The following is a 17,319-nucleotide window of genomic DNA, read 5'->3' on the forward strand; positions in this document are numbered from 1 at the left end:
TATTTTTATTTTTATTTATTTTTTTGAGATGCAGTCTCGCTCTGTCACCCAGGCTGGAGTGCAGTGGCTGGATCTCAGCTCACTGCAAACTCCGCCTCCCGGGTTTACGCCATTCTCCTGCCTCAGCCTCCCGAGTAGCTGGGACTACAGGCACCCGCCACCTCGCCCGGCTAGTTTTTTGTATTTTTTAGTAGAGACGGGGTTTCACCGTGTTAGCCAGGATGGTCTCGATCTTCTGACCTCGTGATCCACCCGTCTTAGCCTCCCAAAGTGCTGGGATTACAGGCTTGAGCCACCGCGCCCGGCCTTATTGCTTTTTTCTACTCTTTTTCTATTTAATTTATCTCTGCTCTAATCTTTATTATTTCCTTCCTTTTGATAGCTTTAGGTTTAGTTTGTTCTCCTTTTTCTAGCTTTATGAGGTGTAAAGTTAGGCTGTTTCTTTGAGATCTTTCTTTAATGTACGACGCATTTACAGCTATAAACTTTTTTGTTGGTACTGCTTTCGCTGCATCCCATAAGTTTTGGTATGTTGTGTTTTTATTTTCATTTGCCTCAAGGTATCTTCTAATTTCCCTTGTGACTTCTTTTTTAAACAATTTCAATAGCTTTAGAGGTACAAGTGGTTTTTGGTAACATGAATGAATTATATAGTGGTGAAGTCTGAGAGTTTAGTGCACCCATTACCTGAGTAGTGTACATAGTACCCAATATGCATATTTTTATCCCTCGCCCCTCCCACCAGCCCCCTTTCTGAGTCTCCAATGTCCCTTATATCACTCTGTACGCTTTTGTGTACCTATAGCTTAGCTTTCACTTAATGGCCTCCAGCTCCATGCAAGTTACTGCAAAAGACATTATTTTGTTCGTTTTTTATGGCTGAATATTCCATGGTGTATGCCACATTTTCTTTATCCACTCGTTGGTTGATGGGCACTTAGGTTGGTTCCACATCCTTTCAATTGTGAATTGTGCTGTGATAAACATATGTGTGCAGGTGTCTTTTTTTTTTTTTTTATATAATTACTTCTTTTCCTCTGGGTAGATATCCAGTAGTGGGATTGCTGGATTGAAAGGTAGATTCTTTTAGTTCTTTGAGAAATCTCCATACTGTTTTCCATAGAAATTGTACTAATTTACATTCCTACCAGCAACGTATAACTGTTCCCTTTTCACCACATCCATGCCAACATCTATGGGATTACAGGCGTGCTCCACCATGACCGGCTTACAAGCCATCCAGAAACAGGTGGTGGGTTTGATTTGGCCTCTGGGCTGTAATTTGTTGATCCTTTGTATTTTGGTTTTTTAATAATGGCAATTCTGGGCCAGGTGTGGTGGCTCCCGCCTGTAATCCTAGCACTCTGGGAGGCTGAGGCAGGTGGATCACCTGAGGTCAGGAGTTCGAGACCAGTCTGGCCAACATGGTGAAACCCCGTCTCCACTAAAAATACAAAAATTAGCCGGGCACGGTGGCAAGCACCTGTAATTCCAGCTACTTGGGAGGCTGAGACAGGAGAATCACTTGAACCCGGGAGGTGGAGGTTGCAGTGAGCTGAGATCGTGCCACTGCACTCCAGCCTGAGTGACAAGAGTGAAGCTCCATCTCAAAAAAAAAAAAAAAAAAAAGAAAAGAAAAAAGGCAATTCTGGCTGGAGTTAGGTAGTATCTCATTGTGGTTTTAACTTGCATTTCCCTGATGATTAGTGATGTTGAACATTTTTTCATATGTTTATTGGTTATTTGTATATCTTTGTTTGAGAAACATCTATTCATGTCATTTGCCCACTTTTTGACAGGATTTTTATTTTTATTTTTTTCTTGCTGATTTATTTGAGTTCCTTGCAGATTTCTGGATATTAGTCCTTTGTTGGATGTATAGTTTGCAAATATTTTCTCCCATTCTGAGGGTTATCTGTTTACTCTGATGATTTGTTTTGCTGTAGCACAAGTTTTTAGTTTAATTAGGTCTCATTTATTTATTTTTGCTTTTGTTGCATTTGCTTTTGAGGTTTTAGTCATAAATTCTTTGCCGAGGCCTATGTCCAGAAGAGTTTTTCCTAGGTTTTCTTCTAGAATTTTTTTTCTTTTTTGAGATGGAGTTTCGCTCTTGTTGCCCAGGTGAGTGCAATGGCATGCTCTCCGGCTCACTGCAACCTCCGCCTCCTGGGTTCAAGCCATTCTCCTGCCTCAGCCTCCCGAGTAGCTGGGATTACAGGCATGCACCACCACACCCGGCTAATTTTGTATTTTTGGTAGAGATGGGGTTTCTCCATGTTGGTCAGGGTGGTCTCGAACCCCCAACCTCAGGTGATCCACCCACCTCACCCTCCCAAAGTGCTGAGATTACAGGCGTGAGCCACCAGGCCCGGCGGTTTTCTTCTGGAATTCTTACGGTGTCAGGTCTTAGCTTTATGTCTTTAATTCATCTCGAGTTGACTTTTGTATGTGGTGACAAATAGGGGTCCAGTTTCATTCTTGTACATGTGGTTATCCAGTTTTCCCAGCACCATTTATTGAATAGGGTATACTTTCCCCAGTTTATGTTCTTGTATGCTTTGTTGAAAATCCACTGGTTGTATGTAAATATTTGGCTTTATTTCTGGGTTCTCTATTTTGTTCCATTGGTCTATGTATCTAGTTGTATACCTGTACCATGCTATTTTGGTTACTATAGCCTTGTAATATAATTTGAAGTGAGGTAATGTGATGCCTCCAGATTTATTATTTTTGCTTAGGATTGCTTTGTCTATTCAGGCTCTTTTTTGGCTCCAAATGAATGTTAGGATTTTCTTTTCTTTTGTTTTTCTTTTTCTTGCTTGCTTTCTTTTCTTTCTTTCTTTCTTTTTTTTTTTTTTGAGACAGAGTCTCACTCTGTTACCCAGGCTGGGATGCAGTGATATGCCCATGGTTCACTGCAGCCTCAACCTTCGGGGCTCAAGTGAGCTTCCCACCTCAGCCTCCTGAGTAGCTGGGACACCAGGCACATGCCACCATGCCCAGCTAATTTTTAAATTTTTTTTGTAGCGATGGGGTCTTGTTTTGTTGTCCAGGTTGGCCTTGAACTCTTGGGCTCAAGGGAGTCTCCTGCCTCAGCCTCCCAAAATGCTGGGATTATAGCATGAGATACTGCACCTGGCCTCTTTTTCTAATTCTCCAAAAAATGATTTTGGTATTTTGATAGGAGTTGCATTTGAATTTGTATATTGCTTTGGACAGTATGGTCACTTTCACAATATCAATTTTTTTTTTTTTTTTTTGAGACAGAGTCTCACTCTGTAGCCCAGGCTGGAGTATAATGGTGGGATCTTGGCTCACTGCAACCTCTGCCTCCTGGGCTTAAGCGATCCTCCCACCTCAGTCTCCCGAATAGCTGGGATCACAGGCACGTGCGACCATGCTCAGCTAATTTTTGTATTTTTTGTAGACACAGGATTTCACCATGTTGCCTAGGCTTGTCTCAAACTCCTGGGCTCAAGAAATCCACCTGCCTTGGCCTCCCAAAGTGCTGGGATTATAGGTGTGAACCACTGCACCCAGCCTTGATTCTTCCAGTCCATGAGCGTGGGATGTATTTCCATTTGTTTTTGTCATCTTTGATTTCTTTCAGCAGTGTTTTGTAGTTCTTCTTCTAGAGATCTTTCACCTCCTTCTCGAAATGAAATCACAATACTGCCATGTCCATTGTAGCATTATTCACAATAGCCAAGATATAGAAACAACCTAAGTTGATTTTCTTTATCCATTTTCACCTACACACACACACACACACACACACACACACACACACACACACACACACAGAGGAATATTATTCAGCCTTAAAAAAGGAGATCCTGCCATTTGCCACATCATAGATAGACCTGGAGTACATTATACTAAGTGAAGTAAGCCAGACACAGAAATAAAAATATTGCATGAACTCACTTACATGTAGAGTCTTAAAAAAGGTCAAATACATATAGAGAGAATACAACAGTGGTTACCAGGGGGAGGGTTGGGGAAAGGGGAGGAAATGGGGAAATGTAGGAGAAAGATTTTAAAGTAGCAGTTACGTAGGATGAACAAGTCTAGAGACCTAAGGTACAACATGAGGACTAGAGTTAATAAAATTGTATATATTAAGGATTTTTATTAAATAAGTAGATTTTTAGCTGCTCTTATCACAAAAAAGTAGCTGTGTGAAGTGATAATGTTAATTTGCTTCACTATAGTAACCATCTTATTATCTATATGTATCCCACAACATCATGTTGTAAACCTCAAATATATACAACAAAACTTATTTAAAAATATTCTATCTGAAGAAGGTGGGATTCACAATAGTGGTGAGTTAGCATATTTCATTGATTCTAAGATATGCTTTTAAAAAAAAATTTTCATGTCTCTGAAATCAGAATGCTTCTGACAGTCAGTGATGACAGTTGACCATTTGATAGTTTTGTGATCCAGTTGTCATTGCCTGTGCATGAAATCCCCTTAAAAGATCAAGAAAGCATCTTCATTGAAAGGGTGCAGATGAGGTTTCAGCAGCCTGGAAGGAAATCTTGGAACCAACAGTGAAACAGTCTTTCTACCACCAAAGGATAGCATAGGGTGCAGATCCAGCAACACAGACAACGCTAATGCAAAAAAGGATTCAGAAGAGTTCTATGCTAAATATAAAGAACTTCTAGAAATAAATTCACTGATTTATTTTGCTTATGTGGACTAACACATTTAAAAAATGTATGCACAGAAGAGATAAACAGTTCAGTAAATACAAATGAGATATTTCAATAAAAACAAAATAAAAATTTCAAATTATAAGAAAAAATAATCTAACTATTGACCCAGTTACACTACTCTAGGGAATTTAACCTCAAGAAATTGTTCAAAAGAAGAAAAATTCTCTAGGTACAAAGAAATTTGATCACAGTAGTATAATTTATAAAAGCAAAAAACCTGGTAACAACTTCAGTATTCAACAATGATAAGAGCTACTAACATTTGTTGAAACTTTAATATATCCCTGGTCCTCTACATACAGTATGTCATTTGATAATCATCATGGCTACATGAGATAGATACTGATAGGGTTTGGCTCTGTGTCCCCTCCCAAATCTCATCTTGAATTACAATCCCCATAATCCCCATAAGCCAAGGGCAAAGCCTGGTGGGAGGTGATTGGATCATGGGGGCGGTTTCCCCCATGCTGTTCTCATGGTAGTGAGTGAGTTCCCATGAGATCTGATGGTTCTATGTGTCTGACAGTTCCTCCTTCACACACTTGCTCTTTTTCACCTGCCGCCATGTAAGGCATGCCTGTTCCCCTTTCACCATAATTGTGAGTTTCCTGAGGCTTCCCCAGCCATGCAGAACTGTGAGTCAGCTAAGCATCTTTTCTTTATAAATTATCCAGTCTTGCAGTTCTTGATAGCCATGTTAGAATGGACTAATACAGATACTAATCTTATCCCCATTTTATTTTTATTTTTTTGAGATGAAGTCTTGCTCTGTTGCCCAGGCTGGAGTGCAGTGGCGCGATCTCAGCTCACTGCAACCTCTGCCTCCTGAGTTCAAGTGATTCTCGTGCCTCAGCCTCCCAAGTAACTGGGATTACAGACGTGTGCCACCACACCTGGCTAATTTTTATATTTTCAGTAGAGATAGGGTTCTACCATGTTGGCCAGGCTAGTCTCAAACATCTGACCTCAGGTGATCCTGTCGCCTCAGCCTCCCAAAGTGCTGGGATAACAGGCGTGAGCCACTGCACCCAGCCCTTATCCCCATTTTATATACAAGGCACAGATACGTTATAACTTGCTCAAGGTCACAGAGGTAATAAGTAGGTGGTAGAATCAGGACTTAAACTCATATGGGTTTATATAGATCCAGACTTGTGCTATGCAACTGATAGAAAACACAGTATGTTGCAATAATAAATATGCTGCCCAATTCTGAGCAGAAAAAAGGGAGAATATATTTGTATATATGCTATAATCACAATTATGTAAAATACGTGTATGAAATGTTCAAAACTTAAGAAGTCTACAGAATATCTAGAGACACATTGCTGCAGAACATGAATGCCCGAGCTTGGTATCTGGGGATGAGTGGATCTAGTGACTGAACTTTTTCTGGGTTGTGGGACTGGTATTAGTCAGCTCAGGCTGCCATAATAAAATGCCACAGGCTGGGTGGCTCAAATGAAGGAAATCTTTCTCACAATTCTGGAGGCTGGAAGTCCAAGATCAAGGTGCCAGCAATTAAGTTCCTGGTGACAGTCTTCTTTCTGGCTTGCAGACAGTCACCTTCTCACTATGTCCTTAAAGGGGTGGTGGAGAGAGAGACAGAGAGAGAGAGAGAGAGAGAGACAGAGAGAGAGAGAGAGAGAGAGCACTCTGGTGTCTCTTCTTCTTCTTCTAAGGGCACCAGTCCTACTGGATTAGGCCTCACCCTCATTTAACCTTAGTTACCTCCCTAAGAGCCCTGTCTCCAAATACAGTCGCCTCAGAGGTTAATATTTAGACATATGAATTTTGGGGAAACACAGTTCAGCCTGTAATAGGAACTCTTTGAGAATGAGATGACAGCTCTATACACTCTCCCTAGGAGACTGTAAGCACCACCTCCCACAACTCTGCACACAATTTCGGAAAGTTCATGGACTCCAGGTTGAGAAGCACTGTTCCAGGCCACCTTTCTGTTTTCACAGATGGAGAAATGGAGGTTCTGTAAGGGGAAGTGCTTTTCAGCAGGTTAGGAGAGAGCCGGGTCTTTTGATTCCTCGTCTAGCGCTTGTCCTACCTTACTCTGCCATCTGTTGTGCCTGTACAGAACTGTACAATACCAAGAGACAACCATCCTGGGTGACCCCAGCACACCACAGGTCCTGTGGATGGAGTAAAGGCAACAGCTGCTTCTTCACCCAAGATACTCTCATGGGCTAATCTGGCTCTAGCTGTAACTGACAGCAAATGGGATAGATTGTAGTGCTTAGAACTAGTCAAGAGGTTGGGAAGAAGCTGCACCAACTTTAATATCAATCCACATGAGGCCTGTGTATGAGGAGATAGAGTGACTTCTGCCCTGCTGAAGGACAAAATGGAGACTGAGGAGGTGCAGCCTTGAACTATCTGGTGGCCTTGACATGGCACTGCCCCTCCAGCTCTTAGATTCCTCACTCGCATACTGACCATGAGTTGGCCTGTTAAATTTCTCCAAGAGTTCTTCTAGTTCCAATATTCTGTACTTCTATGATCTTAGAGCAAGAACTATGGAGAAAAAAAATCAGTTGAGGTGTTTGGATCCTAGAATTATTTGCAAAATAATTTTCCCCTCAAATTTCTTCTAATGGTATGATAGAATTAGCAATAAAGAAAATGTAGTTTAAAGGGATGAAAAAGACTGGGTGTGCTGCCTCGCAGATGGAATTCCAGCACTTTGGAAGGCTGAGGCAGGAGGATGACTTGAGCCCAGGAGTTCGAGACTGGAGTGAGCTATGAGCATACCACTGCACTACAGCCTGGGTGAGAGGGTGGGACCCTGTCTAAACAAACAAAAATAAATAAATAAATAAATAAAATAAAATGTAATTGGAAAAGATGAAAAATCCCTAATGAGAATCTGAGAAGACCCTTTACTTAAGTAGTAAAGTAAAGTTTCAACATAAGTGGTTCCTTGATTTCTGCTTCTCACTCAACCTTAAGTAAGTCCTTACAGTTGCTGGACTTGTAAATAATGGAATCAGGGAATGGAGTGGTACTTATCATGGAAATTGCTATTTATCTCTAGGCAGAGGGGTGGCTCCCAGATAACCAGTAATAGTTTTTTCATTTTTATTTTTATTTTTTGGAGACAGGGTCTCACTTTGTCATCCAGTCTGGAGTGCAGTGGTGAGTGGTGATCTTGGCTCACTGCCAGGCTCTACCTTCCAGGCTCAAGCGATCCTTCCATCTCAGCCCCACAAGTGGCTGGGACTACAGGCATGTGCCACCACACCTGTCTAATTTTTTGTATTTTTCGTAGAGACAGGGTTTTACCATGTTGAATAGGCTGGTCTTGAACTCCTGAGCTCAAGAGATCTGCCCCCCCTTGGCCTCCCAGACAGGCATGAGCCACTGAGCCCGGCTCCAGGGAATAATTTTTATTTCATTTCATCAATTGATGAAATAAATAATCACAGCATTCTTCCTACTTGACCCTATTGATGCCATAAACCAGTGTGGAGCCTTCACTCAAGCCACCCTGGGGGAGTACAAGGCTAGAAACAAAAGCGGGGGAAACTCATCCTGGGATGGAGGTTGACTTTTTAGAAAAGTGCCTCTGGCTTTATTCACAACAAACAATAAGGCCCCAAAGGGGTGTGCACTCCAGCCTGCTATCTCTCTGTCTGTCAGGGCCCTGTGCTTTGTCTAGCACATCAGTGGTCTTAGTTAGGCCTGAGGAGAAGAAACAGGAAGAAAAGAGTTGCTGGGGAAAACAGCTGGCAAGGTTGGCGTTAAGATGGAAGTGCCAAACAGGCAAAGGAGATGCAGCCCATCAGAAGGATTGCCAACGCTGCTTCCACTTTAGTTGGCACAAATGGCCCTTTAAATCCCAGCAGCTAACAGTAGAGAAGAGGAGAAACTCAAAAGGCATGAAATCACTAGCTGCCTCCACTTGCATCCCAGAAAACGACTTAAAACGGCACTGCCCTCACCTGGTCAAATTAATGTATTACATTGAAGGCACATGTGTTTAGATTTCGTTTTTTTGGTCTTTTCTTTTGCTCCAGTTCTTGGTCCTCCACCTCTGAGAATAGGTGGATGGGGAGGTGACAAATCTCCCCTGAGGAATTGTACCAAGTGCATGAGATTCCAGCACAAAGTCACAAATTGTGAATGAAAACTTGCCTCCCAGATATAAAATATTTACCAAAACATCGAAATTAATATCACAATTATGTAAACATCATTCCTTTTTTTTTTTTTTTTTTTGAGACGGAGTCTCGCTCTGTCGCCCAGGCTGGAGTGCAGTGGCCAGATCTCAGCTCACTGCAAGCTCCGCCTCCCGGGTTTACACCATTCTCCTGCCTCAACCTCCCGAGCAGCTGGGACTACAGGTGCCTGCCACCTTGCCCGGCTAGTTTTTTGTATTTTTTAGTAGAGGCGGAGTTTCACCATGTTAACCAGGATGGTCTTGATCTCCTGACCTCATGATCCGCCCGTCTCGGCCTCCCAAAGTGCTGGGATTACAGGCTTGAGCCACCGTGCCCGGCCGTAAGCATCATTCCTATGATGTTTAGTGAAATCTATGAGAATTTGAAAATAAAACTATTATTATCAATAAATGGATATTACTACTCTCAAAGAGATCTGCTATAAATAGAGCAAATAATTTGGTTATCCTTCTGGTTATAAAATACTTCACTGTTTAATGCAATGTTACTTCTCTTAGCACTATTTTTTCTCCACTTATGGTGGTAGGCAATGTACAGAAAGAAAACATCACGATCTATGTGCATACTTTAATAAATAATTATCAAGTGCACCCGTATGGGAACTCCACTAGGCAGTCGCCCAGTAGTGACTCTGTGTGGTGGCTCGGACCCCACATTTCCCTTCTGTGCTGCCCTAGCAAAGGTTCTCCACAAGGACCCCCCTCTGCAGCAAACTTTTGTCTGAGCATCCAGGCATTTCCATACATCTTCTGAAATCTAGGCGGAGGTTCCCAAACCTCAATTCTTGACTTCTGTGCAGACACAGGCTCAATACCTCAGGGAAGCTGCCAAGGCTTGGGGCTTCTACCTTCTGAAGCCACAGCCTGAGCTCTACATAGGCCCCTTTCAGCCATGGCTGGAGGGCTGGGCACCAGGTTCCTAGGCTGCACACTGCATGGGGACCCTGGGCCCAGCCCACAAAACCACTTTTTCCTCCTGGGCCTCTGGGCCTGTGATGGGAGGGGCTGCCTTGAAGTTCTCTGACATGGCCTGGAGACATTTTCCCCAGGGTCTTGGGGATCAACATTAGTTTCCTTGCTCTTTATGCAAATTTCTGCAGCTGGCTTGAATTTCTCCTAAAAAAAATGGGTTTTTCTTTTCTACCTTATTGTCAGACTGCAAAGCTTCTGAACTTTTATGCTGTTTCCCCTTTATTTGTTTATTATTATTTATTTATTTACATTATACTTTAAGTTCTAGGGTACATGTGCACAACATGCAAGTTTGTCACATATGTATACATGTGCCATGTTGGTGTGCTGCATCCATTAACTTGTCATTTATATTAGGTCTATCTCCTAATGCTATCCCTCCCTCCTCCCTTTACCCCATGACAGGCCCTGGTGTGTGATGTTCCCCACCCTGTGTCCAAGTGTTCTCATTGTTCGATTCCTGCCTATGAGTGAGAACATGTGGTGTTTGGTTTTCTGTCCTTGTGATAGTTTGCTCAGAATGATGGTTTCCAGCTTCATCCATGTCCCTACAAAGGACACGAACTCATCCTTTTTTATGGCTGCATAGTATTCCATGGTGTATATGTGCCACATTTTCTTAATCCAGTCTATCATTAATGGACATTTGGGTTGGTTTCAAGTCTTTGCTATTGTGAATAGTGCCACAATAAACATACGTGTGCATGTGTCTTTATAGCAGCATGATTTATAATCCTTTGGGTATATACCCAGTAATGGGATGGCTGGGTCAAATGGTGTTTCTAGTTCTAGATCCTTGAGGAATCGCCACACTGTCTTCCACAATGGTTGAACTAGTTTACAGTCCCACCAACAGTGTAAAAGTGTTCCTATTTCTCCACGTCCTCTCCAACACCTGTTGTTTCCTGGCTTTTTAATGATCGCCATTCTAACTGGTGTGAGATGCTATCTCATTGTGGTTTTGATTTGCATTTCTCTGATGGCTAGTGATGATGAGCATTTTTTCATGTGTCTGTTGGCTGCATAAATGTCTTCTTTTGAGAAGTGTCTGTTCATATCCTTTGCCCACTTTTTGATGGGGTTGTTTGATTTTTTCTTGTAAATTTGTTTGAGTTCTTTGTAGGTTCTGGATATTAGCCCTTTGTCAGATGGGTAGATTGTAAAAATTTTCTCCCATTCTGTAGGTTGCCTGTTCACTCTGATGGTAGTTTCTTTTGCTGTGCAGAAGCTCTTTAGTTTAATTAGATCCCATTTGTCAATTTTGGCTTTTGTTGCCATTGCTTTTGGCGTTTTAGACATGAAGTCCTTGCCCATGCCTATGTCCTGAATGGTATTGCCTATGTTTTCTTCTAGGGTTTTTATGGTTTTAGGTCTTTAATCCATCTTGAATTAATTTTTGTGTAAGGTGTAAGGAAGGGATCCAGTTTCAGCTTTCTACATATGGCTAGCCAGTTTTCCCAGCACCATTTATTAAATAGGGAATCCTTTCCCCATTTCTTGTTTTTGTCAGGTTTGTCAAAGACCAGATGGTTGTAGATGTGTGGTGTTATTTCTGAGGGCTCTGTTCTGTTCCATTGGTCTATATCTCTGTTTTGGTACCAGTACCTTGCTGTTTTGGTTACTGTAGCCTTGTAGTATAGTTTGAAGTCAGGCAGCATGATGCCTCCAGCTTTGTTCTTTTGGCTTAGGATTGTCTTGGCAATGCGGGCTCTTTTTTGGTTCCATATGATCTTTAAAGTAATTTTTTCCAATTCTGTGAAGAAAGTCATTGGTAGCTTGATGGGGATGGCATTGAATCTATAAATTACCTTGGACAGTATGGCCATTTTCACGATATTGATTCTTCCTATCCATGAGCATGGAATATTCTTCCATTTGTTTGCGTCCTCTTTCATTTCGTTGAGCAGTGGTTTGTAGTTCTCCTTGAAGAGGTCCTTCTCCTTGTAAGTTGGATTTGTAGGTATTTTATTCTCTTTCAAGCAATTGTGAATGGGAGTTCACTTGTGATTTGGCTCTCTGTTTGTCTGTTATTGGTGTATAGGAATGCTTGTGATTTTTGCACATTGATTTTGTATCCTGAGACTTCGCTCAAGTTGCTTATCAGCTTATGGAGATTTTGGACTGAGACGATGGGGTTTTCTAAATATACAATCATGTCATCTGCAAACAGGGACAATTTGACTTCTTCTTTTCCTAATTGAATACCCTTTATTTATTTATCCTGCCTGATTGCCCTGGCCAGAACTTCCCACACTATGTTGAATAGGAGTGGTGAGAGAGGGCATCCCTGTCTTGTGCCAGTTTTCAAAGAGAATGCTTTAAGTTGCTGTTTCCCTTTTATTTTATTTTAATTTTTCTGAGACGGAGTCTTGCTCTGTCCCCCAGGCTGGAGTGCAGTGGCCGGATCTCAGCTCACTGCAAGCTCCGCCTCCCAGGTTTACGCCATTCTCCTGCCTCAGCCTCCCGAGTAGCTGGGACTACAGGCGCCCGCCACCACACCCAGCTAGTTTTTTGTATTTTTCAGTAGAGACGGGGTTTCACCCAGTTAGCCAGGATGGTCTCGATCTCCTGACCTCGTGATCTGCCCGTCTCGGCCTCCCAAAGTGCTGGGATTACAGGCTTGAGCCACTGCGCCCGGCCTACCTTTTAAAACTGAATGCTTTTAACAGCACACAAGTCACCTCTTGAATGCTTTGCTGCTTAGAAATTTCTTCCGCCAGATACCCTAAATCATCTCTCTCAAGTTCAAAGTTCCACAAATCTCTAGGGCAGGGGCAAAATGCCACCAGTCTCTTTGCTAAAACACAACAAGAGTCACCTTTACTCTAGTTCCCAACAAGTTCCTCATCTCCATCTGAGACCACCTCAGCCTGGACCTTATTATCCATGTCACTATCAGCATTTTGGGCAAAGCCATTCAACAAGTCTCTAGGAAGTTCCAAACGTTCCCACATTTTCCTGTCTTCTTCTGAGGCCTTGAAATTGTTCCACCCTCTGGCTGTTACCCAGTTTCAAAGTTGCTCCGATGTTTTTGGGTATCTTTTCAACAATGCCCCACTCTGCTGGTACCAATTTACTGTATTAGACAGTTTTCACACTGTTGATAAAGACATACCCGAGACTGGGAAGAAAAAGGTTTAATTGGACACAGTTCCACGTGGCTGGGGAGGCCTCAGAATCATGGCAGAGGCAAAAGGTGCTTCTTATGTGGTGGTAGTAAGAGAAAATTAGGAAGAAGCAAAAGCAGAAACTCCTGATAAACCCATCAGATCTTGTGAAACTTATTCATTATCACGAGAATAGCACTGGAAAGGCTGGCCCCCATGATTCAATTACCTTCCCCTGGGTCCCTCCCACAACACTTAGGAATTCTGAGAGATACAATTCAAGTTGAGATTTGAGTGGGGACACAACCAAACCATATAAAATAGAATAGCAGACAGTTAATGAGAAAAAGTTTGAAAAACAAGAGCAACATAAGACCAAGGAAAGTAGAAGGAAATAAGGTAAAAGCAGAAATCAGTGAAAGGGGAAACAAGCATAAGGATCACAAAACCAGAAGTTGGGTGTTTGGAAGAAGAATGAAGTTGTTAAAACTGTTGTGAGACTGGTCAGGAAAACAAGGGAGAAGGGCACCGCTATCAGGAAAGAAAAGGGAGAAATAAGCACAAATGATACTACATCCATTCTCGTGTTGCTGTAAATAAATACCCATTACCAAGTCATTTATAAAGAAAAGAGTTCATGGTTCTGTAGGCTGTACAGGAAGTGTAGCGGCTTCTGCTTCTGGGAGGACCCAGGAAGCTTGCAATCATGGTGGAAGGTGAAACAGGAGCAGGTACATGTTACATGGTAAGAGCAGGAGCAAGAGAGAGCAGGAGGAGGTGTCACACACTTTTAAATGACCAGACTCATGAAAACTCACTTGTGACTGTGAGGATAGTGCCAAGTGGATGCTGCTAAATCATTCCTGAAAAATCCAGCCCCATGATCCAGTCACCTCCGACCAGGCCCCACCTCCAACATTAGAAGTTACAGTTTGACACAAGACTTGGTGGGGACACAGATCCAAATTGTATCCTATACAGACATCCAAAAGACAGAAAGAGGATATTGTGGGGGAACTGGATATTCACACAGAGTGCCCATGCAGTAACAGCACATAGCTAATTAAATACAAAGAGAAGATGGCACCTTCACAATGGAGTAATCCAGAACAGCACTCTGACCACATGGTCAAGATGAACATCGCCAGTCATAAGAGAAGCCTACATGGAGAATCTGCTGATGTCATGCACCAAGAAGGACAGCACGTCTGCTATGCAGTAGTCTTGCCAAAAATGTTAAACTTATCTGAGTTTAATCACAGGGAAGACATTTGACAAACCTAAGTTCAAGGGCTTCCTGACAACAGCTGCAGTGATTTAAAGCACACTTTAAACATTGCTTTAAAGCACACTTTAAAGGCCACTGAAGAGACTTGACAGGCCGGGAACCATGGCTCACGCCTGTAATCTCAACACTTTGGGAGACCTAGGCGGGTGGATGGCTTGAGCTCAGGAGTTCCAGACCAGCCTGGGCAACACGGTGAAACCTTGTCTCTACAAAAAGTATTTTAAAAATTAGCTAAGCATGGTGGCGCATGCCTGTAGTCCAAGCTACTCAGGAGGTCCAAGCTGAAGCTTGGAGGATGGCTTGAGCCTGGAGGTTGAGGCTGCAGTGAGCTGGGTTCGTGGCATTGCCTATCAACCTGGGCGACAGAGGGAGACTCTGTCTCAAAAGAGACTTGACTACTAAATGCAAAGTATGATGTTTGGTTGGAAAGAGAATTTTGTTAGAAAGCAGCCATGAGGGACACTATGGGACCATGGGGAAAATCGAAAATGTTTCATGTGATTCTACAGTAGAAAATTGTGTGGTTTCAATGTTACATTTCCTGAGTGTCATGATGGCATTAAGGTTTTGTGGGAGACCATGCTTCCTTGTAGGCGATACATGCTGCAATATTTAGAGATAATGGATCTAACTGATTCAAATGGATCTCAAACGATTCCACAAAACAATGAAAAATAGAAGCACGCGCACATGCTCAGAGAAAGACGGGAGTGCAGGATGGAGGGAGGGATGAAGCAAATGTGAGAAAATGGTAACAACTGGAGGATCCAGTAGAAGAATACAAGTATGGGTGCTTCTTGGGCTTTCTGTGCAACTCTCCCATGGCTCCCTAATTTTAACAAATGCAATCTGGGATGAAGGGGGATATTCTGGACCATTTTATTCCAGTCAGTTTGAAAACAAAGCAAAAGGTAACCAGTCGCTAGGAAACAAAACCCGCCAAGACTGACACAAGAAGGCACAGCCAACCTGAACCGTTCCAGAATCGTTACAGAAAGATATCAGTAGTCACAGGCTTTCCACGAATAAACTCCAGGATTCCCCATCACATTCTGACAAACATCCTAGGAATACATATCTTCCATTTGACACAAACTCGTGCAGAAAATTGAAAGGGAGGGGCCGGGCGTGGTGGCTCACGCCTGTAATCCCAGCACTTTGGGAGGCTGAGGCAGGTGGATCACGAGGTCAGGAGATCGAGACCATCCTGGCTAACACGGTGAAATCCCGTCTCTACTAAAAATACAAAAAAAAAAAAAAAAAAAAAAAAAAAAAAAAAAAAAAATTAGCTGGATGTGGTGGCAGGTGCCTGTAGTCACAGCTACTTGGGAGGCTGAGGCAGGAGAATGGTGTGAACCTGGGAGGCAGAGCTTGCAGTGAGCCAAGATCGTGCCACTGCAGTACTCCAGCCTGGGCAACAGAGCGAGACTACGTCTCAAAAAAAAAAAAGGAGGAACAATCCTCCACTCACTGTATGAGCTTGGCATAACCTCGATAACCAAATCCTGCAAGGACACCTAGAGAAATATTGCAGAAGAATCACAGGCTCATGATATAGAAGTAAAAATCAGTACCAGAATCTTAGCACACGGAAGCCTACAGGATATGAAAAGGAAAATACCTAATATGGCATGACTAATATCGGCTTCATCTCAGAAATATGAACTTAATTTCCCTTCAGAAAATACAGTGGTATAATTCTCCACATTAACAGATTCAGGGAGAGAAACACGCTCTTCGAAGTCACAAAAGGTATTGACTAAATATCATTATCCATTCGAGATGTATTGCTGACATTATTTTTTTCCTAAAAAGTTAGGACTATTGGGCTATAACTTACTTAGAAGTCTATGAGATCTTGTAAATGCATATGGCTGTAAAAACACCAGCACAATATATATAGATATAGAGCATTGCCATCTCTCCCAAGTTCCCCCACGCCCTCTGGTAGTGAACTCCTGGTCTTAACCCTCAGACCCTGGCAACTACCAGTCTGTTTTCTGTTCCTAGAATTTTGCCTTTTCCAGAATGTCATATAAATGGAATCACACAGTACGTAGCATGCGTATTTGGCTTCCTTCAGAGAAAGACACTCAGATCGCAATTCTCTAAAGGTGCAATGTACAGTTTCATGACCTGGGTAGTAGTTACCTGGCTTGATCACCTTATACCTGTCAAATGGCCGGCTTCTGAGTTATCCCAGTGTGTGTGTGTGTGTGTGTGTGTGTGCGTGCGTGTATGTGTGTGAGAGAGAGAGTGTATGTGTGTGTGTGTGTATTGTGTTTCAAACATATAATTTTACATTTAACTGCCTCTAACTTTTATATGTTGGTGAGGGTTATTAAATGGCAATTATTAATAGTTAAAGGAAAGTGAGTGATTATTGGAAAAATCAGCAGAGTGATTTCCTCTGGGGTGTGCAAAGTGGGGGTAGTGATCGGGATGGGGCAAACAGGAGGGTTCCAAAACCCTGCTAACGTTCTATTCCTTGCTCTGCATGGTAGTGACCTGGACTTCAACATTGCACAACCACATGGGCGCCGTTCACGCTGGATCATGGGAACAGGGCACCCTGGAATCCCACAGACAGAGTTTGCACGGCCACCCTGGCGGCCACAGCCTACGCGGTTGTACCTGGCAAACACTGGTGTTGGCCTCATCCTTTGAGGAAAAGGATAATGGGAAAATGTGTGGGGAAAAGGAGGAGTTCTTGGCTTGGAGGCTGAGGACAGACATGCATGAGGTTGTCTGAATTCACCCAGGAGTGTGTTCCAGGCAGGCTAAAGTTCATGGCTGTTACTTACCATGACCACTATGATCCTATGGTTGCCATCTCACATCTCCGTGTGCCGTGCCCTGGGCCTCCGCCACAGCCTGGAAGGCCACCCCTGGGGACTGTTGCTGGCGGGCGTGCTAGGAGACTCACACACCTTCGGCCCTAGCTGGAGTCTGAAGAGGAGACGCTCTTTTCTGCCAACAGAGTAAGAGGTCTCATATAGAAATATACCTGTGGCAGCCCTGGCACCGGGT

The sequence above is a fragment of the Rhinopithecus roxellana genome, chromosome 7, assembly GCF_007565055.1.
Source record: "Rhinopithecus roxellana isolate Shanxi Qingling chromosome 7, ASM756505v1, whole genome shotgun sequence".
NCBI lineage: Eukaryota > Metazoa > Chordata > Mammalia > Primates > Cercopithecidae > Rhinopithecus > Rhinopithecus roxellana.